At 44.0% G+C, this 23,157-nt stretch overlaps 1 protein-coding gene across 24 annotated transcripts in view; it reads right to left on the reverse strand.

Annotated features, from left to right (window-relative positions):
- Positions 1-23,157, reverse strand: part of celf2 (cugbp, Elav-like family member 2) — a 274,640-nt gene that overhangs the window by 175,569 nt on the left and 75,914 nt on the right. The gene's annotated exons all lie outside the window — the stretch shown is intronic.

Below are 23,157 nucleotides of genomic sequence, written 5' to 3' on the forward strand. Positions count from 1 at the left end.
CAAATCTTTTAAGTTATGAACGGACCAATCAGATGCCTCAGTAAAAGTGGGTGGAGCCTGCTGGCCCCCACATCCACAGATTTTGTGCAGCCCACTTTTAAGCGGTAGGGGTGTGGCCTTCCAACCAGCTCACTCCAGATTGGCCGGAGCGGTTGCCATGGAAACATAGAATCTGGCTCCAACATGGCAGCGTGAGTATAAAACTGGCTTTATTTAGTTGGAGCCAGAAGTGAACCATTTTTCTATGAATCCAAACCGACTAAACGTTCGACGTTACCAGGAAGCGGGATGACTGATCCTACAAACCCAAAAAGTTTGGGGAAAATCGTGTTCAGATTCATCCGGTTTCCTGGACTTCCAGGTCGTTAAAAGCTAAAAGTTTTGTTCCAGGAGTGTTTACAGAAAAGGCTCTTTTGCTGGAGTTTGCACTTGAAACTAATTTAGAAAGAAAAGCACAGACGAGTTTCCTAAAAAACATAAACACACACCATCTAAATATTAAATTGGTCCCGTTTGTCCTTGGGAACCGAACAGAAACTTGTTTGTTCCGTTGGGTTTTCTCCATAATTCCCTGCTGCTTCTTTCTTTCTGTCTCCTTCCCCGTTCGTTTCATCCACTCCCCTTCCACTGCATGTAAATAAATTGGTCCCCAGGCCCCGTCTTTGGACCGTGTTTGTGTGTGCTTGAGCCAGCGTTACACAAAGAGACTCGCCCGGCCCTCCAGAGCTTCGAGCTGCAGCGAATTAGACAGGCTTTGGTGTCGCGGAGGTAAATAAAATAATAACTGAGGGGGTTTGGGAGGAAGAGGTGGGAAGAGCAAGTGTGTTATGATGAAACGGCGAGAAAAGAAAAGACCAAAAAAAAAAAAAAAAAACTCCTGGCTCCTCCTTAACACGGCGGCCAATCACTGATATCATTTCTCTTTGCATTTCAAAGACGCACTCTTGTCTGTTTCATCTCCACAAAAACCACAGAAGGATGGTCCTGTTATCCGGCTGCACGCACCCGGCAGCCACCTCCGCTTCAGTCCATTTTCCCAGTGCCATGAATTATGAACGAAGGTAAATGGAACATCAAACACACTCTGCTTGCACTTAGAGGTACACACACAGGCAACACAACTCTGGGAGAACACACAATTTTCCTTCACTCACTTATTAACTGGCATTTTAAAGCTGGATGTTGCCGTTTCTGGAGAAGTCAGCTCTGCGGACGCTAATGAAACCTAATTGCAGCGACTTCAGTTGGTGGATGATGATACTAAAGGCTTAGACAAGCAACTAAAAGCTCTTTCAGTTTATAAATGATCAGCGGAAAAGTAAAACCATTTGGGCCGTTCTGGTTCTAATACCAGTTTAATCCAGAAGTGAGGATCTGGGTTTTCACCAAAAACGGGTCCAGAAGGCCGGTTCCATTTCCTTTAACTCCACTGTCGGAGGTTTGTTTTTGAAAGTCAGACTCTGCTGTGGATTTGGTACACCGGGCTCATTAGCGGGGATTGTTTTGGCGCCGCTGTTCCCAGGGTCGACCTGTCAGTCAAACCGTTCTGCCTCTGCGGGTTCGGTGGAGATTCTCTAGATTAGTTGTGAGGATAAGTGACAAAAGTTATGGGGGAAAATGTTAATTATGATTCTTATTTCTCAGGAGAAAGTCAGATGATGTTAACAAATTAAAAATGAGAAAACGAAAAAATTAAATAAGTCACAATGAACAGATATAGGCAGTTTTATGACTTTTTTTGGGATACAGAGCAGGAAGTGGCCGTTTAGTTCAGTATCATCCATCAAAACAAATGTCAACCTGTAAAACTTTAAGTTGTAGAATTTAATTTTAACATTCATATTAGAAAAATCTGAATGAAAGATGATTTTTCTAAAGAAAATGTAAGAAAAACTATAAATAGAGATCTAAATAAAACTACTACGAAGTGGAAAAACTGCAATATAAAATCCATTCTAATTGGTACATGAGCTAAAATGTGTGTCGTAGATAAAAAAAAATGCAACAAAATAAAAATAAGCTGAAATATGCTGGAATTACTGTTATAATAGGCCACTGTATGGGCGGCTGCTGAAAGTCAGAAAAAAAGAAAAAAAACGACAGAGAAACTAAACATTAAATAAAGTATTGAAGACTGCACAAACTAACTACAATAATGTTGATCATTGTCAAAATAATATATAAAAAAACGATATATATGATAAACAAAATGTTGTTAAAAAAGGATTAAAAAACTCAGTTAAGTAATATGTTCAGGATTGGCTGGTAAAGACTATAAAAGCAAATAAATAGAAGCTTAAAAAAAAAAAAATATTGTTTATAATAAAGAAAATTGACAGTTTCCTGTTGCTGGAACAGATAAAAGATAAACCAGGCTCAACTGTAGTAATGAAAAAACAAAAATAACATGATTACACCTGGAAAATACAGCTTTTAAAAAAGTCTAAATTGTTTTCCATTTTTAGTTTCTCACTACAGATAACCTCAGCTGTCGTTTCCACGTACGATTTGACTTCAACTGCAGAGTTGATCAGCCTCCAGCGTCAGAAGAAACCAGAGGATTGATGTAGAAAAAGGGTCAAATGAAAACGACGAGTTAAATCCTCAATAGTCCACAAAAATCTCAACTAAAATCCAACAAACTTTCAAATCAGTAAATCAGGACCGTTAGCTAACGTTAGCTAATGCTATCTAACACTAGCTAACAACTAAATGCTGAAGTTTAAGCCGAGACTTTGAACTTCCTTCAAAATATCTAAACTTTGTAAATAAATAGAATAAATAAAATTAATATTTGAAACCCAATGTGGCTTGGGTTGTTTTGCATAACGGTGCAGATCTAGCATGCTTAAGCTAATGTTAGCATGATTACCCGCACCCAAACAACCACAGGCTCCAAAACGTCTCTGCACTGCAAACTATTTGATCCTCACAAAGATTTTAAACATTGTTTTTAGACGTTCAAGGTATTTAACTAGGTTTGAAATCGTTCCAATTTCTCTTTGCTCCAGATCTTCACTAGCTTTTCTGAAAATCAGCAGCTTTTTTGGTTAAGAGGCAGAATCTATAAACAAGGAAATTATTATTAAAGGGCCTATACCCTAGTCCCCCTATGACCATTTTTTAAAAATACAAAAGGTACCCAGTGCTGTAAGTAAGACAACTCGATCTCTGAGGCTCCGCCTTTCGGTCCTTGTGGGTGCCGCCCATTTCGTACTGTCAACCTAGGGTCGGCCGCCACAGCGTGTCGGCGTTTCGCTCACACAAACAAACAACATCTGACCTTTTGCAAAGTCAGTGTCAAAATTAAGAAAGTGGGTGTGTGTGTTACATCCTGGAAGGGGCGAAGAGAATCTTTTTTCCTCCTTTGGAAGTGAAATCAACAAGCTTGTCATAAGATAAAAATTGGTGAAATAATAAAGAAGAAATGTCAGCTTACTGCCTGAAAAGCTTTTTTCTGGCTTCTTAATTACTGCAGAACTATTATGGCTGCTCCAGTGACTCTTAACCTTTTAGCATCTTCCATTACAGCGACTGAATCAGACAAGAAGCTCCCAAGCTGGTCAGCTATAGAACCACTTAAAACATGAATTAGTCCCTCCGGGGAGTTGGCCGTGTTTAGCAGGGAACAAAAACGAGGCTTTCTGCTCAGATTTGTGGAGTATCAATGACCGCGCTGACGGAGATTCGCTTGCTGGGATGGAAACAGATGGGAAGACAGCATCCAGGTGGAAACTAGCCAGACTTATGTGTAGTGACAGACAGATTTTTTTTTTTTTTAGGCGGCGTGTGTGAACCCACGCACAGCCTCCTGCAGGCTTCGTATAACATCGGGCCTGGCAGAGACGCAAAGCGAAGCTGAAGCGCGAGGGGCACCACGGGCGACGGTGCCAGCGCCGATGCAAAGGCGGAGCAGGTGGCTGGGACCCGGAGAGGACCGCGGGCATATTTGAGACATTGTGATTAACAGAAGATCTGACACCAGGACACGCAGGGACACACACTGTCCATTTGTGCGACGTGAGGGGAGACACTACAAGCCAGCTGCCATGGGGCTTCTGAGCAACACAAAGAGTCTGAAATGGTTTGCTCCTGTCTGCTTCTGCACCGCTAACAGTCCACGAGAACTGGACTGAGTGGGCCGTCCCCCCTGGCATTTCAAACAGGAAGTACCGGCTGGCTCCAAAAGTCCAAAATAAACTTCAGTAGAGAAATAAACGGTTATTACTCAATCAATCATTCTATTGATCAGAATAACAATTCTGATACTTTTATTAAAATCTTCTCGATAATTCCCTTTTTTTTTCATTAGATCTTTTCTTTATTTGACTTATAAATTGACCAATCGGACGCCTCAGTAAGAGCAGGTGGTTTCACGTCCAACGTTGGAAACGTTTAACAGATTTTATGTGCCGCAGCTGTGGCCCCCTTCCAACAAGCTCACTCCTGATTGGTAACGGTGGTTGTCATGGAAACATTGATTCAGACAGACTCAGAGTAATCACTGCTTACTGAATACGTCTGGTTCCACCGTGGTATCCCAGAACAAAATGCATCTGAATGAACCTTATTCATGTCGGAGCTGGGGGTAAACCGTTTCCGCATGTGATCTCACATATACAGAGCCCCGCCCACAAAAAGAGCGGCTGAAGGAAACTAAGAATGATGCTTCTGTGATACTGTTAAGCAAGTCTCACGTTTGACAATAACATCTGTGTTACGACGGTCTTGCTAAATCGCAGTTTCATTTATTGTTTTAATAGGTTTTTTGTGAAAATCTTTTAAAAATGTATATTTTTTACAGCGTTTTGTGCTCTGCGTCCTGATTGGCCGTAGACCTTGTCTATTCTCCTTTGTGCCGTGTCTCCTGTAAAGAATGCGTTCAGTTTGCCAAACCTGCATAAATCTTTGACGGCCAGAGACCTTTGTTCACATTTTTAATACTGTACGTGTTTTTCTAAAAGGTTTAAACCAAAGTGTTCATGTCTTTCTGAGAGAAGTGGATTCAGTGTTGTGAGAACTTTTAGTAGTAGATAGTAGTAAATAATAAACTTTGCAGATTGTGTTTATCGCAGGTCATTTATAGAACACAACCAGAGGAACCACTTTCCAGGAACATTCAAATGATCCACCTGCAATCAAACTGACAATTGCTGGCACGGTGGTGGCAGTGTGATAGTGTGGGCCTAAAGCTTTTTTCCCCCCTTCTTTGGCTCCTTGGTCGTGGCATTGCCCAGAATGAGGCATAAATCAATTTGTTGGTTGTTTTTCCCCTCCTCTCCTCTCAGCAGCTCATTTGTGACGCTCCGACACTTCCTGTTTTCTCTCCTCCTCACCTGCACGCTCCCCCGGACCAACCAAGCCGACACACATCGTTCAGCGCCCAGAAACGCATTCCCACACTCTGTCGCCGCTTCCTTCTCGCCGCCTTCATCGCAGGTGTGTGAAACAGACTGTGTAATTCTGACAAACTGTTCCAGGTCTTCAGATGATGCGGGCGGCTGGCCCGCCTCCAGATGGACTTCGACTCTCTCCCCCGCTGGACGACGAGAGCACTTGAAGGGGACAGAGGGCATTGCTGACAAGCTGTCATTTCATGAATCATCCTCTGACGCTGAAGCCGCACAAAGACGCAAGTCTGAGTGATGGTGCCAGACGGATCACCAAAACGCAGCTCAGTGGATTTAAGGTGGCGCTAAAATGTCCTCATCGCGCTCCTGCTGTCCATCTGCAGTCAGTATGCTCTGCAAACAGAATGTTCTGCTCCTGAGTCAGGCCAGCAGGCTCAAACATCTGCCAGGTTTGAGAGGAAACGCGGGAGAATGAGCAGACTCTGAGGAGCCTCCTGAGAGGCGTCTATAGATATTTAATGGCAGCATTTAATTATGCAAAAGCTGTCAGGAGAGGAAACTGATGCAAGCTGACCCCCCAAACAGGAGAAAACTACAACCACATCAGGGTTTCTGCAGCATTTTCTGAGTCTGCAGCTAAGGATGGTTTTTTTTTATATCTATGAAGAAAAACAGTTTATTAAAACATATTATATATTGGCTCAGGTCTGAAAGTTGGTGGGTTTTTGCTCATTTAAGTTTGGAAAAAAACAAAATATTTGGATTGACTTAAGATCCTACTTTTTAACTGTCTCCCAGCAGAAATGTGAAGAAACTGACACAGGTCAGGTTTTTTTGGTCACAAATAGCCCTTTTATGTAGAAGAGGCTCATTTGGAGTATGATTTTTAGACTGTTGCAATGAAATGGAAATGATGTTTTTGGTTGTTTTGCTATTTGCTCATACACCACAAGTTATCGTCATCACAATATTGATCACTGATATCGCGGGTTTTCCTCATATCGTGCAGCCCGAGTCACAAACTTTAGCAAAAAACTCATTTCTGACTCAAATTGACCTCAGTATGCGCCAAGATGCCCCTCCCACCAAATTATGTTTGGTTCAGAGAGCCACATGGAACCTGAGCCGGTCAGGTTTGGATTGGTTTAACGGTCCACCACTGCAGCTTTAGCTCCAGTGTGGACGGCTTTCAGCTACCGTAACTCTTCAAATGTTTTTGCTGCTTTGCGTTTGTTACATTTATTCACGTAATTCCAATGGATCCTGAAGTAGAGAAAAGCAGCTTTGCGACAAAAAGCAACACTTAAGTTGATCGTCTAAAAGTCTTCATTGCCGCGGCAACACGCGTCAGAGCGGCCACTTTCAATGGAAAGTCTATGTAAGTGCCCGTAAAACCGGGTTTTGGGCTTCCGAGTTCAAAACTCTCACAATCATGCCTCACTGTGCAAGTTTCCTACAGTGTCTGTTCTTTGCTTTAGGTTCAAACCGGGCGTTCAATGACCGCACGCTAAAAGTTGAATCAGCTGAACGAGTGACGTATGAGTAGCGTCCTTTCCAAAACGTGGAAGTGCCAACTGTTGTAAACACGACCCTGAAGGACAAAGAAACAACCGCGGTTGGTTTGTGCCAGGTCAGAATTCCTTCATACATCAGAATAGAGTCGAGCTTTGACATCTCATACCAAGCCTCTTCCAACTGCAGGTGGCGGACGTGCGCCGCAAACAGCAGGAGAAGAAAAAGAAGAAGATGTGTGTGTGCACGTGCAGAAGAGTCAAGTGGAGTCAGCCGGGGAGACACTTCCGCATCCCCCCCGCCCTGCTTCTGGGAGAGAAAGCCTCCCCTCCTTCCATCTCCTGTCTAATGAACCCCCCCCAAAGCCTCCTATTCTGTGGCCTCCTATTCTCCATCCCCATCAGCTCAGACCTCCTCACACATGCAAATGAGGCCGGCGCTATGGAGGCACACGTCACGCATTACTGATGCAGCCCCCTACGACCCGTCACGCCTCACAGCAGAATAAACTCTGCGTTTGAGGCGGTGGCGCTGGAGGGGGGGGGGGGGGGGGGGGGGCTGTGTGTTACAACAGCGGTTAAATTAAGATGCATTAGGGTGTTGATTGGAGCGTCAGGCGGTGTGAGGAGAACATGGATGAGGATAACGGCTCCTGAGAAAGAGGTGGAAAATACAGCCGCCGAGGCGGTGTGAAGGAACACTGACAGTTTTCTAAATTCAGATTATGAAATAAAAAGGTGAATGCCTCACAGAGCCTGCTCCGCTGTTTAACCAAAAGTCACCTTTTCCTTTATCTCCACATTAATCTGGTTTCCATCACTTCTGGGCTGAAGTTCAATTTGTAACAATTTAGTCTTGAAAATGTCTGGTATTTGTGTTTGCATTAGGCTCCATTCTCTCCATCACAACAGGCCTGATTGCTCCTGCATTTAGTGCTTATGGAAAGCAGTTAGAGTCAACATTAATGAAGCGCTCACCTCAATAATCAGCCTTTGAAAGAAGTGAATCCCTAAATTAACACCACAGGCAAAAATCAGTTATTTTTGCTCAGCTTTTTCTAAAAAAAATTGATTTGAAGACGTCAACGACAGTAACAACAAAAGAGTCTTAGTCACATCCACCCGTGTTGTGGGCGTTGACCCGGCGCTGCAGGTTTTTGGGTTGTCTGAGTCCATGGAGGGTTTTAGAGAGGAGCGGCTGCATCTTCAGCTAGGTTCACAGCGCCCTCGGAGACGCGTGTTCAAGCAGCCACTTCCGATCAAAGTTGATGTAAATGCACGTTTCAGGTTTCTGAAATTCTTGCGTGTGCGGCAAATAATTGCCTGTTGCAAGTTAAAGCAGGTCGTATGTTGTCCAAACAGGGACTCTGATTTGGTAGTGCGGTTTGTGTCCAGCCGGAACTCTATGACACCGTTCGTACCAAGTCCCTTCCAAATGTAGGTGGTGGACATGTGCTAGTAAACGGTAGAAGAAGAAGGAGCCCCTCCCCTGCTTGTCCACTGTGAACCCTATGAGCTAAATGTAGGCTATAGAACGTACCTTTACGTACGTGTGTCAAATACCTGTTGTGAACGTAGCTTGAAGCTACGTAGGGGGGCGTCAATATAGTCAGTAGAGTAAGTGTATCGTGAAGTATTTTTAAGGTACAGGTGATACTGTGTTCACTATAACATGTCGCCTCATGTGTGTAGAAAAACATGTGCATGAACATTTACTCTCTACGGGGTCACCTTTAAAAAAGTATTTTACAGATTATCTAATTGAAACAGCTGCTTTGCTTTAGTTTTAATATAGATTTGCAGCAGCTTTGGGTCTCTTTACAGTGCAGAGGATCACATAGGGGGAATAGTTGCATCTGAAGCCAATTAACTGCCTTAGTCGCTTTAGAAATCTATATCTTTCTGTATATAAAAAAATACAGAGGGTCAAAGCTCAAGAAGCAAAAGGAATCTGGGTTTTCTGATGTAAATGTGGGATTTTTGAACCAGTAGAAGAATAAATGCAGGTGTAAAAGTACTTCTGAATAGAGTTAGAGAGCCTGCAGCGGTACATGGTCTCTTTTACCTGCGAGGTAACCTGGACGCTGCAGACGGTCGGTCGTTCGTTGATGACACTGCTCTTTAAACCATGGTATCAAACTCTCGCCGTGCTGACACCATTGTTAATTTATGTCTCTTTGATTGTCTGAAAAAAATCATTTTTTAACTGTTCTGATGGTTCTTGAAGACATCGGCAGCATTCAGCTGATTAGAGGTCTGAGTGGATGCATCAAAGGACTGATGCAGAGCTGGGGGGATAATTGGTTGAGCGGCGCTGAGTGAGGGAAAAGGAAATAGATGTGAAAGCGTCTGAATGGAATGGTATTTAAGAAATGTTCTCCTTTGATTGCAGGTCTGCGGCGTTCTCTGTAAAAGTGTTGACGCGCAGACTAATAGGGAACCTCAGTCACGTCCTACTACCTTGTTAGCCTTGACGGCCCAACATATCTGAGCTGAAATGACGTTTTGTTATAATTGGAAATGATTAAGGCTCTTTTGTGGCGACTCTTATCCATCGGAGACTTTCATTAGAGGCTTCAATACCGAGACCTTGGTATTGTCCACACCAGGAGGCGTCTTTAGCCGCGTTCTTCCGCAGACGCAGAAACTTCCCTAAACAAACTCTAGCAGGGTCGATGCTACTCGAGCCCGCAATGACGAGGTGTCTGGTAAAAGGCCATCATATCGGCTGGAAAGACGGCCATCTGAGCTGATAAAGGGAGAAAAAAAATCAATGGCATGAATGGCAGCTCATCAGAAGACAGTGAAATGTCAAACGCTAATCCCTTTAATAGTCTGATATTACATTTTAATCCCAGTCTGATTCCTTTATTCTTTGCCTGTAGATGTCTGTCAAGAAATATGATGGTGGCAGTGGGATGGGGGTGGGGGTAAGGAGAAAGAGAGGGATGGAAAATCAAGTGGCAATTAGGCGGAAGGGAGGCAGACGGAGAGAAGCGTACGGCGTGGTTTATGCCGTTCCGTGTTGTGGATTTACAGCACGGATGAGGGGGGTGATGGTCTGTAAGAGACGGATGGGCAATAAAGTGATGTCGATGAGAGCGGAGGACAAATTGATATGATCACAATGTGTCACATTAAAGACAGGCCTGCCATCCATCAACATGATAAAAGGCCTCCTTCATCCCAACACAACGCGGCTGCGCTTGATCTCGACGCTTCACTTAGCCGGCCGCTAAGCATTTATGATAACTATCATTATGCCGTTATGAGACGGCCACCGTCTATCGCGCGCACGGCCCAACCACAACCCCGGATCATTTGTGAGCGCCCATCGCACGAGGAAATTAGGTAGAAAGCCGAATAATTTCACTCAATTATGTCGTGAAAAAAAAAAAAAAAACCTTCTGCAATAATTAGAAATCTTTCTACTTTGTTTTGGGAGGACTGAAGAAAAACTGAGATAGACGAGAGGAAAAACCACATTGACGAGAACAGCAAACATGCTTTTAAATCACCCCTGAGCAAATCAGTAAATCAATATCAATTAGGCTGTGAAAGAGCCCAAACGGACAACTGGCTTTGTTTTAACTAATGAAGTCTGCTGAGAATCCAATCAGACCAGCGCTTCCCTGTCAATCCCACCCCTTATTAGCGCCATGACAGTACCGCTCACGTGCACGTACGTGCACGCACACCCACAATCCTGAAAAACTCATTGGTGCTTTATTTTTATTTATTTATTTTTTTTAGAAAAAACTAAATTTTAAAATGTTTTTGCTGATCTACGGCAAAATAAAAAAGGTGATTATTGATCTGCAATATTATAGATTATACCTGTTAGCGTTCTGCTAAACACCTAGAAATCCTGAATTTGTAAAAAGTTATTTCACATATTTGTTCGATCGGAACAAATTGAATGATTTGACTAATTTTGTTCGAAAAGATAAACAGAATAAAAAACATGTTTTCATTTTTATTTCATCATCCTGTGGTTGCTGCTGATGTCACCAGCGATACCTGAATAGCTCTTTGAAACACCGTAACTCCAACCGTTTGAGCGGATTTTTGTACTTCTGTACACGTTATTAACGTGAAGTGTTGCATAACGGCAAAAAGCAGTTTTTACAAGAGAATCAGCTGATTTACGTTGATCACGTCAACAATTCCCTCCAGCAGGGGAGTCCAAACATTTTGCTGAGGCAGCCAGATTTGGTGCGGTGGAAAGGCCAACCAGTCGGCCTCACGTCTACATTTGATAACAACAAATGTAAATATGAGCTATTTAATTAATATGTCAATGCAATACTGTTCACCATGTAAATATGTTTTAACCTAAATATTTGCCAAGTGGTACATTTTTCGCACCTTCCATCCCCAGATAGCCAGTTAGCATGTCTTGTCCAGTGCCTCATGATGTTAGCCAAGCGCTATCAAGAAAACGTAAGCAGTTTTTAGAACGCGCTGGGAGCCACATATGATTGATTTTATGAAGGGAGCCTTGAATCCGGGCCACATTTGGCCCAGGGGCCGACTTTGGACATGCCTGCACTACAGTAAAGTGCTGCTTGTCGACGCAAAGCTACTTTTCTATGCTTTATGCTACGTTCACATCGCCCTTGGCAACGCGCATTCATGTGACCGCTTCCAATGAAAACGCGTGTTTCGGGCTTCCACGTTCAAAATTCTTATGTTCAAGCGGAGCTACACAGGTTTCTACGACCGTTTTCGGCCTCCATGTTCAAATCCCGTGACCCCTGAATCGCGTTGAAAGTTTGATCAGTTGAACTTTGACCAATCAGGGACTAGGGTTTCATTTTCATCTCATCAAATGCCTGTAGTGGCATAGGGGTAGCGTCCTTTTTAAATTCACCAAAGTGCTAATTGTTTAACAATTGATCATGAAGGAGAACTTAAACATGGCGGTTTGTGCCTGGCCGGAATTCTATCACAAGTCTTTCATTCATCGGAATAGAGCTGTGAAAAAAAATTCTGGAGCCTCCACATTTCGCACTGAGCCTTTTCCAACTGTAGGCGGCGGACATGCACTGGTAAACTGTAGCAAAAGAAAAAGAAGCCCCTCCCTACTTGTCCAGTGTGAACACTATGGTCTATTAGCACTTAAATGTTCTGCGTTTCACATGTTCTTTAATGCGTCACATGCTTGGACCCAACAGAACAATTGTCCAAAAGTTTGGCAATGTTCTAGATGGTCCGGTTTGATGCGTTTCTTTTCCATGGATCCCCCCCCCCCCCCCCCCCCCCCCCCACACACACACACACACTTTTTAAATTATTCTTAGTGATGATAGGGATCCAGGTGTTTGCTGAACTCAAAGGAAAGTTCCTTAAATGGTTGTTGATCAATAAAGTAATCTTCAGACCATGTGGCGAGCTCCTGAAGGAACCCCCTGGTTTCTCACAGTTACTTTTGTTTTCACAGCAGCTTCAAATAGGAAGTTTTTGAGCCAGAGACCACTTATGATCGTCTGTTTTGACCTGGTTTTCGGCTCCATTCGTCACTTCAGAGGCTGCAGGATCTCAGTGATCAACAGATTCACAACCCAAACGGATCACATGGTTTTGAAATTCCGACTAACTTTTGTGCACATCAGGGATGTTCTGAGTTGTTGATGCTCAGTCACATGACGCCGGCATCCTTTCGGGCTTCAGGAAGTGGTGAAAAATGACCAGATGAGCAGAAGTCGTGAACGGTTTCAGGTTTTTTTGTGGTGACATTGATGTGGAGAGAAGCTCTACAGTTGCAAACGCACAAACCGACGGCGGCCTGGCAGGCAGCACGCCGCCAGCCTCCTCGGGGTTGCCGTATCATTTTAAACATCCATCAGCTCTGGAGCGATATCATATTAGCTCCTCATCTGCATACGGCGCAGACAGAATGACAAACGAGCGAACGCTCCCTCCTCCTCCTCTCCATTGCATCTCCTACATGGCTGCCTCTCACCCTTTAGCTCCCCTCTATCTCCTCATCCCTCCTTTTCTAACCTCCTAAATTGGATCTCCACTGCCAGCCGAGCGTGTGTAAAAGTGTGTGCGTGCATTGTTGAGGTGTAATCACATCTTTTAAATGGGAAAAGGGACGAATCTCAGGAGGAACGATGACCACTGGACCCATATCTGACTCCCCCCCCCCGGCAGTCTTTGTATTTCTCTGTACTACATCCCACTTGCTTTCACTGAGCAATCTCGCAAACCTTTCTACTTTTACACTAATTGCATTCCCAAACTTTAAACTTTTTCATCTGCGCTCCACTGCGACTTGAATTTGGTGTTTTTGGTGATTTTAACATCTTTTCATGGCATTTTTCTGATCATGGATGATACATATAAAGAAGATTTAGACTAAAATAGCATTTTTGAGTAGCTTTATTTTATCCATACTGTTGTGAGGACAAAAAAAATAGACGGTTAGTGAAAGAACGCAGGGGGGGGGGGTCAAAGGCTCCCTGCTCCGCTCCATTCAACTGTTTCCACTTGTAGACGACTAAATGCATATTTTTCCTGGGCTGAGTTGGAATCTGGCTCCAAACTGTATGGCTGGATAGCTCCAACATTGTTGCACTGCTAATGTTAGCTTGGGGGTGTGAGGGGCCGCTCTGCAGAAACTATGTCCTCGAAAACGACACAGGTTTTTGGATCTGAGCTATAAAGACCACTGGGAACCGATCAGAGTGCCTCTTTAAAGACTGCGTAGTGCAAGACTATTCAGTTTCCTGGGTTTTAACGTAATTCCGACACTCGCTCACTACTTTTTCTGTTTTGTTTTTTGTAACGGCAAATATGACGTCACCCATTTTCCAAAGAACAAACCTAAAATACTATTTATGAATCCACTTTGTTCTGATAATGAACACTTGGCTGATTTACACTAAATCAAATAAATAATATTTTTGAAATGACAAATCATTCAAACGCAATGCATTGTGGTCTATATTTGCTAGTTTGGCTTTAGAACTTTCCAGTGTTTTTACACCTAATCAGCCTTTAAACCGCACAATCCTGGGCTAATATCAACATTCATCACTAGTCATTTACCATTCGAGGCAAATAAATCTGTGAGTAAACAATGCGCTAATGAACATTTAAAAAAGCCACACTTTGATTGTGGGCTTAGATCTCTGTGATGCGATTTCTCCCCCAAACACTGTAACTTCCTTTAAAAGGAGGCTGCATGCTGTAAATCCAGTTTAAAACCAATAAAAGTGTCCCAGATGAAGCAATCGCAGCTTTTTCCTCCTTCTAAGAGTCTCCTGGTTAATTATTTTACCATCTTCACTCCGTACCAGAATTCAATTAAGTCATTTCCAGTTGTTTGTAACTTTCTTTTAATCTCACAGAGCTGTCTTCAGGTATAAACGGTCAGAGTTATTAGCGCTAACTCCAGAAAAACAGCCTTTTCAAAGACTCCTAATGGCCCAAATTGCAGCTCTTTGTGTTTTTTTAATATCCAGTGTTTTTTTTGGGGAGTGAGGGATGAAAACTAATCTTGTTTTTGAAGGAACCAGAACGCTCTCGTCAGCCTGACATCCTTTCACCTGCATTCAGCCTTTTCTTATCCTTCTGCTTTTTGACAATCATCTGCTCAGCTTCGGCGGGTCGTCCAGGTGACCTTGATTCCGGTTTCCTGGATGACTGAATCTTTCTCTGCAGATTCTCGTTGGAATCAAACTATTCACTCGGATTTTGTCATCTATGAATCCCATCCTCTCCTGCTTCTGACTCTCCAACTCAAGTCTTACCCTAAACGTAAAGATTTTCTTGTTTGTGTAAATAAAAATGGTGGAGACACGGCGACTTAGTGTTTGAGATCCAAACCCCTGTTGAAGGGTTGCTAATGCAGCACTTAGGTTGACATTTATCAGAAAATACTGAGCAGGAATCATACACGTATCTGAAACAAAAGAGGCTTTGCTCTAAATCCAAAGCTTGGACTCAATTCCGTGGGATTGTAGAGTCTCGATCAGCTTCTGGAAGTTTCAACACTAAGTGATGGAAAGGGTCAGAAGGGCGTCTTTAGCTCAGTTTTTGGGTGTTTTCTGGTTTAAAACTGTTATATTCTGTTAAAAAGGGGCTTCTCAGGCATAAATCCATCCATCCAGTATCACTGTTGTACCCTAAAACTGCCAAAAAATGAATGCAGAAGCAGTATTTAAACTACTGAAAGTACTTCTGCATCAGCGAGGCAAGTGCGGCCAAGCACTGCAGTGGGGAGCATTTCAGCTTCACCTTTCTTCTGTGCTGCTTCAGAGTGTCCACAGTTACATAGCACCACTCAGATTGACGCATCGGGTCCAGATGACGCTGAAGTTGATAAACCCAAAGCCAGTGGACCTTGACAATTATCCAGCACAACATTTCTCTAGAATGAAACATGTGATACGGAAACAGACCCGGGTTCAAATATTCAGAAGAAAGTGATGCTGCAGATTGTTTGGATTCAGAGTTTGGAAGAGTCTTGGACTGAGCGAATGAAAGTTAAAAAAAAAACTCTTGAAAGTGGAAAGAAGGTATCAAAGCGAAGAGCCGTAGCCTTCAAAAACAAAAAACTACGACAATGGCTGCGAAACGCTGCGACTCACTGGAGGGGGGGGGGGGGGGGGGGGTAGGGATGAATGCAGTGGTATCCTCAGATCTGAAGGCAAAGCCCCGTCGGTGTTAGTTCTGCTCCAGCGGCTGCCACTGACATGAATATTTCATAGTGTTGATGTTTAAATCCCATCATTTGCGATGTGGCGTGCGCACGAGGGCTGACTGGAACGAGGAAGAGGAGGAAGGCACGCGCGTGCACGAGAGACAGAGTGTGTTGATCTATAATGCATAGTTTCAGTAAGTTCACTCGTGATGTTGCATCTGTGTTTCGGGCGCCGCGAAGGAGGCGGACACGCGTGTGCTGCCGTGTTGGAGTGCCTCTTCGCCTTGGAGCGCAGATTACCATGTATTAGCTCATCCATATGCAGCACGCTGCACGACACGCGCAGCGTACTGTACATGTGAAGTTCTGTGACCCGAAACACACAAAACGCACCTCACGGTTCTTATCTCGTCTTCAAACGATAAACCTCCGATAACAACAGTAAATCCCCTGATTCAGCCTCTGCTGCTGGATTCACCTCTTTCCTCCTCCTCCTCCTCCGAGCTTCGGTTCCACCCAAATGAAATGCAGAACAAGCTGAAACCGAATGGAGATGCTAATTCCCCGCTGAAGTCAGGTTGTTACGCAGCCCGCGTTGAAACCATTCACTTTATGAACGTTTCCCGTCCTGACTGAGACACAGGTGTGGGACCGCCTCCTGCCTCCCTGATAAACTCAAACCTGCAGCTGGAAGCAAAGAAAACAAAAAGACTCAAACCATTTCAATCAAGAAACAAAACAAGTAATAGGACCTAAGCTTGTGGTCATTTCACCCTTCAACCCCTGAGTTTTCCAGTCTTTGAATAACTCCATTTTAACGGATCCCAAGCAGCTCCGTGTCGACGTTCCCAGCTGTCAGCTTCTGCAAACCGGCCGACTGTGACGCAGAGAACAGTTATGCTAACTCAAACCAATACCATCACTGCTCAGTTTTTTGCACAATTCAAAGTGGATTCTGAAGCAAAGAAAAGCAGCTTAATGCTACGTTAGTGAAGTTTTACTCTGTGCGAAAAAAATGTGTTGAAATTTCGTTAATTTCGTAAATCAGGGGCCATATCAGCATAGTGGCTGTCCTCAAAGGGCAGATATAACTTATACATGTAACTAAATGTAATGAAAAATAAACGTAACTACTCCTTGATGTTAAATAACTCATTATTTATGTATTCTAACTTTTTCTAGTGACAATTAGAGTTGCATTGAAAACATTTGTTTGCTTGTTACTCTAGTATAAATCCTTCTACATTTGATTCTGTCAGGTTAGGTTATATGGACAGTGTTTTAGTCCTAATGTGTAGTTCCCAATCCGATAGTTCAAGTCCAATTCCCCCTAGATATGAATAAACAGACAACAATTTGTATATTTTCTTTAAAGAAATTAAACCTTTATGCTCTTGAGGGCCACATTTGGCCCGCGGGCCTTGAGTTTGACACATGTGGCGTAAACGGTTACAAAAGAGTTACAAAAATGCAAAGAACGTCTTAAAGGGTTAAGGACCAAAAAACAGCACAAACGGTAGCATGGTCATTTGATTAGCAGGCCTGTTCCAATAACCAAACCTTCAACACCAAAGCTTTAGCTCCAGTGTCGACGTTCTTTTGATGATGTTTTGACTCTTCAAGGAACAATTCCAGTGGATTCTGAAGTGCAGAAGAGCATCGTTTTGCTGGTGTGCAGCAGTTTACAGTAAAGCATCGTAATCTGTTGGAATTGCGTTAATTACCTAAAAGGTTAAAAGAGGGTTTTAATATAAGGTGACAGCTCCATTGTTAAAGGGTTCAAGAACCGACACAAATGAGCATCAACGGCGATCCAGGAGGTCGTGAAGAAGCAGAAAGAAGAAAAGAAACTGAAGAAAACATCGACATCCGTAGCCCTGCAGACCGATATCAGGCCATGGAACAGTTGGTACCGGGTCACAGAGGAAAAAAACACGGCCAACATTCTTTATTTTGAAAAACTGCAGGATTTCCTCCACCTCACGCTGCTCTCTTAAAGGCACCCAAATAGAGCATGATAATAATGCAGAATTTTCATCAACGGGCTGTCTAATCTTACAAAGATGCTGCTAATAAAGTTTTGGATTCAAATTCATAATTAAATTAAGAAAAGAGCAGCTTTAATAACCACTTTTTTTGGTATTTATGCGCCACACTTTGGAAGTCGGCTAAAGCTAAAGTTGGAGCATCATTTCTTAGCTTCCACTTTGACATTTTGATGGTTTCTACACAAAATCTAACGTACAAATAACATTTTAAGGAGCTGCAGATATTTTGCAGAGGAAGAAGATAAACCTGACACTCATAAGTTGAGGGAAACTAGAAACAAAAAAAGTGTATGTCCACTTTAGCCTCGTACGGACCGGTCCGGGAAAACATTTAAACCAATCTTTGGCCTGAAAAAGGTTGAGAACCATCGGACTGGACAAATTTTCTGATGAGACACAGAAGGAATTTTCAGTCCTTCGTGAGCCTCCAGTGGCACAAACCACAGTCAAACATGGTGGTAGTAGTGTGATGGTTGGGGGTTCTTCAGCTAGAATCATTACTAGAGCACCCGGGCTCTGAATCAGAACAAGGACCCAAACACAGAATGGAGGTTCTGGTCCAAATCTGGACTTTGATCTGACAGAAAACGGGTGCGTCGATGACACACACTTTTGCAGCTCTCACCACAGGCGCCCGGTGAAAAACGTTGGAACCAACCAACCAGTTTATGCAGTTTAATTAAATGTCCAAACATCCGTTCCTGCTGCGGTTGAATCGTTTGAATCCAATTAGCGAGTCAATCGGATTTTGTAGGCAGATTATGGGTTTGTTAGCGGGTTTGCATTAGCGGTTATCCATTTGGCTCCGATTGTTCTGGATCGGAAAGGAGCCGTTTCCCTTTTTCTTGCCCTCCACCCAGCGGTCTTTGATTTCCCTCCTCTTCCAGGTATCAAACTCTTTCCGACTCGGAACGCACCGACTCCTGGCTAATAGAGTGTACTCAATGACTAATCAAAATGCCTAATCAAATTGGAGCTACCTGGAAAATTAATTTACTATTATGTACTTTCCGAATTGTAACACGGAGGGCCGGCAACCTCGTGTTGTGCCGCCGCCGCGGGGAAAGTAAACAATTACAGACTAGGTGACTAATGAATGCTGTGATTAACGAGTGTGTCGGAGGTAAATCTTCTACAAAGTACCACCAAACGACGGCACATGCTCACAGGGAGGCTCCTTATCTGCATTGATGGTTGAAGTGAAATATTCTGCACCCCCCTCCCATGGTTAAGTGAAATAGCAGGCATATCCACTCAAAGATTAGACCGACGGCATGTGTGGGGTAGCGGTGTGTGTTTTTAAAAAGCAGGAAGCGGGAGAGTGACGCGCCGCGTGAGCTGGGGTGTCGGTGTGTGTGCGGCGAGATAAGACCGTGCCGGTTTGTGTTACAGATAAGGACAGAGAGAGGGCGGGGCTTAGATAAAGCAGGGACGAGGGCTGGCTGCAGATCTGCAGACATTTTCCGGGGATAACTTCTTCCCTGCCATTTCTGTCAGCGAAGGTCTCTCATACAACAAAACCCAACGGACCAAGTCCAATCTGGGGGGGGGGGGTGTGACACACACATAAGGAGCGTTAGGATTAGATGGCGGGGGGGGCACATGCATTTTGATGCCCTCTCACACGGACTCTGAAGGATGCAGGGCTGGGGAACAGAAGCTGGGTTTTTCACTTCCTTCATGGGGGGGTTGTGTGTCGCACAGTGGTGTAATGACTCCCCGAGGGAGCCAGATCCCAGGCTGAGTTCTGGCCCCCCCACCCCCCCCATCAGCTGGGAGCAGGGATGGAGGAGGAGTGATGGGCATGAAATGGATGGCAGCGGTGGCGACAGCTGCCGGCTCCTCAGGACAGTAATTGGTCGAAAGAGGAAATGCAGCCCCCCCCCCCCCCCCCCCACACACACACATTTAAGGCTGCACAGCAGCGACCTAAAATTGGTAGTGGCACTCCCTCACAGACCTCACATCTGGGGGGGAGCAAAACCTCTATGGATGACGGGTGAGCTGCAAGGGGGGCTCTGGTGTGACACCTTCACTCATCAGTAAACAAGGCAGACCCCCCCCCCCCCCCTACGCACACACACAGACCCCCAGAGTGAGTGACAGCTCCAAATCACACATGACAGCCTGACTGACAGCTCGGTTTGGGCAAAGGGAGGGGGGGGGTGAAAAATAATAAGCTGCAATATTATCCAGACAGGGTTGGGGTGCAGGGGGGTGGGGGGTGGGGGGCAGCTATAGGCTGGGGCCACAAGGGAGTTGTATTCATATTTTATGTCACATCTGTGCGGGGCTAAAACTTTCCCTGCTCCACACAAACACACAACTGTCGCCGAATCTGCAAACTTTAAAAACACAAAACTAACTTTTTACCAGCCGTCGTGTGATGGCGGACCCAACCATTACTGCACAGAGAGGGGAGGTTCCAGCCAACCCAAAACAAACAAAAGAATGTCCAAGTTCCCATCCAAGCAGAACCAAACAAGTTACACATTCGCAATTTTTATCAAAAAGATCGGGAAGTTGTGTTAAATCATCAAAAATGCTACGGTTCCGTCCAGCTTAAGGGGTCCATTTTTAATGGAAATGTTCAAAATACCAGACCGGGCCGAACCATACCGCTCAGTGGAAACGAGGCAAAAACGTTTTAGGTGCCAAACTCGACATTTTTTTTAATTTTGTAAATGTTGTGCAATGTTTATTTTGACACAGACTAAACAAGTTATCACATAAACAGAGGTGCTAACAATCAGGCGTTTTGTCTTCAATGATAAAATCTTTCTTTATGTAAGCTTTTCCAGAACTGGCATTTCAACGATTCTGCGAAACAGCCAAAAAATTCTCCGACAGTCGTATAAAAGACTCATTGTCAAGTTATCACAAGCAGTTCCTGCTGTGAAGGTTGGCACAAGAACAACTGGGTTTAGGGACAATTACTTCTCCGTTTGACGAGTAAATAGCTTTTCTGCTTATGACTAAATTCTTTCTAAGACGTGCGACAGTCACTGTCAAATCTCCCTTTTTCCCTTTTAGCGATATTAGTCAGGCTTTTCATAAAATCGTAGCCGAGGAAGAAGAAGAAAGGTCTTGGTTATAGTTGAGACTACAAAAGAAAGAGGAAGCCATAGAAGGAAGGAGATGAGGTGGCGAAAGAGGAGTAGAAGAAAAAGGAGAGGAAGGGGAGAAAAATTCAATATATTTTTAATCTAGAGGATGTAATCAGATTATGCGTCTGCCAGGAGCGACGTCTTTCATAAGGAATAACCAGTTTGGGGGAGGGGGGCGCGGGGCGGCGAGGAGGAGCGGTGGAGACGGGCACTTTGGCTGGCCGATCTACATCGACACTGACAGATTCTAATAAATGCGCTGGGAGGCGCCCGGAGAAACACAATGCCGTGTAATCATTTTATCATGACAAACCGGAATTCCAATGCTGTCCCATGTGAGCCGAGCTGAGGGAAAATTGAATTAGCCGTGAAATGCTCATGCTTGGGGAATGGGGAAGAGGGGGGAAAAACAGGATGGGGGTGGGCGGGCATGGATGTGGAGCGCGTCAGGAGGGAGGACAACTGGCGGGCCTTCATTTTGGCAGAGGTTCTGGGTCTCTTTGGGCTCAGACGGTCTCTCAGCGAGGCGGTCCGGTTTCAGCAGGTGCTGGTTAACGACGCTAACCTGGGGATCCGATGCTGTCGAAGTCAAGCGTGGCGTGACCGTAGCTGTATGGAAAACTCATTACACTCTGGTTCAAACGAGACATAAGCGCCCCCAAGAATCAAAGAATTGTTCGCAGCAATCCCACACATCTGCAAACACATGTTCAACCACACTGGTGGTTCAGAGCTGCGGTGCAGCTCCTACAAGCTCCACTTCCTCCCAGTGACAGGAATAATGAGGTTTTGGGGGAAACTGGCACTTTTGTGACCACAAGGGCCAAAGTTATCTTAGTGGTCATGACTAATTATTGCCTAAAGCTTCCACTTCGATCACTTTTTAAGGAGTTCTTTAAGGCAACATGCAGCATCCACTTCTGTAGCGCTAAAAACTGAATGCTTCTCTATAAATCTTCTGGAAAACCCGCCCCAGGCCTAAAACTTTACAGTTCATGTGATTACTGAAAAACCCCAAAGTTGCTGGGCAACTTCTCAACAGCTAAGAGACCTGTGATTGCTTGCACACAAGGATTTCTGCTGAATTTATGTCCATTTGTACTTTGAACCAGAAGATCGCAGGACGAAGTCCAAAACTAGGGACCGTGTGTTTACTGTCACGTTTCTTTGGGTGGATACACAACGCCTTTGTGACAACTGCCCTTACAAGTGAATAAAAATAGGCAAACCTATACGGGAAATATCATGGTTGTAGACCGCTCAGTGAACCCTTGGAGCCGGAGGTAAAGCATTTTCAATGGGAGACGCCACACTGTGTCCATCTTTATGTACACTCAATGTATCACAATCACGACAATTGTACGCTCGATTTTCATGACGTCCCTTGAGGTGGGCGCACAAGCCTCAAAGGAAGTGCAAGACACACCTGCGCTCACCTTAAGGTTGGGCCGCTCTTCTCTATGACCCTCCACGGACACAAACAACCATAAAAACCTGCAGCACCCATCCGGGTCAACCCCCTATACCAGTACCTACGGCTATGACTGAGGCTTAAGCTTTGAGCAAGAAATGAGGCACCGTGACAAAAACCACATCAATGAATGAGATCTTCTCTGAACAGAACAAACGTTTGCACTGGTCTTTAAGTCCACCTACAAGCGTTTCATCAAATCAATCAAGACAGGTAATGAACTGTAGAGAGACAATATAAACAATACGGCCTTGTGTGCGACAACTTGACCGTTTTAATGACAACTTACAGCATATGTTATACAGAGTCCCCAGGCTTCTGCTACCACATTGTGAGTCAATGCAAAACAAAGACAAAATACCTTTCTGAGACCAAACTGCAGATCAGGTTCAAGAAAACAACAGCCCAAGGGAAATAAAAAAGCCAGAAGCAGTATAATTTAACAGCAACGGTTAAATTACAATGATTACAAATACGCTAGGTAATGATGGGAACCGATTTCCCCTGATAAAAACAAAATAACTCAACTTGTGTTGACAACAATTTAGAATAAGAATGACATTATGGTTGTCCTGGATGTCACTGTGCTGCAGGAATTCACCCAATACTGACGGCTGGCTGATACCTCCTGTTATATAACAACACAGACGACTGAAGAAACAGCTGAGCATGGTGGTGGTAGTGTGATGATCAGGGCTTATAACCAGTGATATCTGGTGGAATGAATTCTCTTCTTCACCACAAAACTATTTTAATATTGTAAAATATCTCCAGAGTATGACTTAAAAATATAAAAAGGAGTATTTTACACACTTATGTGGAATAAATTACAGTTCTGGTGAGAAAGTCTGAACATAATCTGGGTAAATAACAGTTTTGTGATTTTTTAAACTACAGTTCCTGTTATTAAATCCCACAGCGGTGTGAATTGCTTAACAATTTTCAAGCAGTTGGTGCTTTCAGCGCTCATTCAGTAGCCACAAGTTTTGTACGTAGAGCCCAAAAACAGAATCAAA

This window comes from Oryzias latipes, chromosome 23 (genome assembly GCF_053564925.1).
Source record: "Oryzias latipes strain Hd-rR chromosome 23, Olatipes_Hd-rR_3.1".
Lineage (NCBI taxonomy): Eukaryota > Metazoa > Chordata > Actinopteri > Beloniformes > Adrianichthyidae > Oryzias > Oryzias latipes.